This window comes from Echinops telfairi, unplaced genomic scaffold (assembly GCF_000313985.2).
Source record: "Echinops telfairi isolate 266 unplaced genomic scaffold, ASM31398v2 ScPeMD7_443;HRSCAF=831, whole genome shotgun sequence".
NCBI classification, from domain to species: Eukaryota; Metazoa; Chordata; class Mammalia; order Afrosoricida; family Tenrecidae; genus Echinops; species Echinops telfairi.
This window is the reverse complement of record NW_022104341.1, coordinates 1,581,832-1,583,226: the sequence shown is the minus strand read 5'-3', so window position 1 is coordinate 1,583,226 and position 1,395 is coordinate 1,581,832. Positions and strand designations below refer to the sequence as shown.

Below are 1,395 nucleotides of genomic sequence, written 5' to 3'. Positions count from 1 at the left end.
TTCCCTTGCTGTTCTGTTGCACCCCCGTAGTGTTTTGCCTCGGTGTGGTGGGATCAGATCGGGTGCAGTTCCCACACTGTGTCTCTGGTGTTGTCCCCTATAGGGCTATGGGTCAGTGAGGGATGTAATGTCTCATAGTGGGACCAGCCATGTGGTCCTCTCTGTGGACTGGCTGCTCTAATCGGGAACATCGTCCTCAAGGCCTGGTGGACCAGGATGTGCTCCACTCTCTCCTCCTCCCCCATCATCTGCTCCCATGTGCTCCGATTAGATATGTCCCTCTCCCGGAGCTGCAGATTCAATGCCATCCTTTGAAATAAATTATTCTGGGGGGAGGGGCAGGTGTCCACATAGTAGTTGGGATTGGGGCCGGGCCCCCCCAACCTTTCCACTAGTTCCTTACTCCACGCCTGCATGTTGCATTCACATCTTGGAGCACTGGGTTGAAGTCTGGTCCCTCTTTCCCTGTGGAGATATAAACAATACCCTCCCCTTGGGTGGGTTAGTGGATTGGGGTCATTTTAGCTAATTCATTCTAACCACACACACAAGTTCCTTAAGAGTTAGAGGTTGGTGGCATTACTTTTTAAGGGATTATAAGCCCAAAGAGACCTTACAGATGCAGTGTGTTTGAGTGGTTGCTAATGATGGTTTGTGCCAAATTAAAGCCCAAAGTGCCCAACTTGTGTCAATTCTCAAATTCTGATGTCATCTCTGAACAGGGGAGAAAGGTATAGGCTTACTGCCCTGCCCCCTGCTGGAGAGCCCATGGGATCCTCTCTCTACCTGGGGGAATTTGCTGCTCCCTGCTCCAGGGGACAGTTTGCTGGTGGCCCAGCAGGGAAGAGAAAAAAATGATTGAGTTCCACTAATGAGCAACTCATCGGAATTCCTCCACCAGCAAACTGCAAAACATGATTTCAGTTAAAGCCTATTCACATGGCCAACTTACAGGGACCCTGTAACCAGTCAGCAGCTCCACCTGGATGCCCCATCCTCCCGATGGCAGTGACCACAGGCAGCTCTGTTCATTTATGCTGAACACTGATTATAAAAGAAAGTTTACTGTGTCCTGCCTCATTATCATGTGCAATTTGGGTTTTTTTCCCTTCAAGGTCTTAAAACCTTGGAGCTAAAGCAATTCCATGAATATTTTTTTCCTACCAAACCTTCATGGAAACTTTGAAAAACTTCCTGTAAGGGGGATCACGTTAGATCGAGGCTCTTTTTCCAGCTTTGTCCATTTAGAGCAGCGGTTCTAAACCTGTGGGTCGCGACCCCTTAGGGAGTGTGTCGAATGATCCTTTCACAGGGGTCACCTAAGACCATTGGAAAACATATATTTCCAGTGGTCTTAGGAACCGAGACACCACTCCTCTATCCATCTCCAGGCAG

General features: G+C 48.8%; 1 protein-coding gene across 4 annotated transcripts in view; it reads left to right on the top strand.

Moving 5' to 3' along the window:
- Positions 1–1,395, top strand: part of MAGI3 (membrane associated guanylate kinase, WW and PDZ domain containing 3) — a 275,989-nt gene that overhangs the window by 248,031 nt on the left and 26,563 nt on the right. The window lies entirely within an intron of this gene.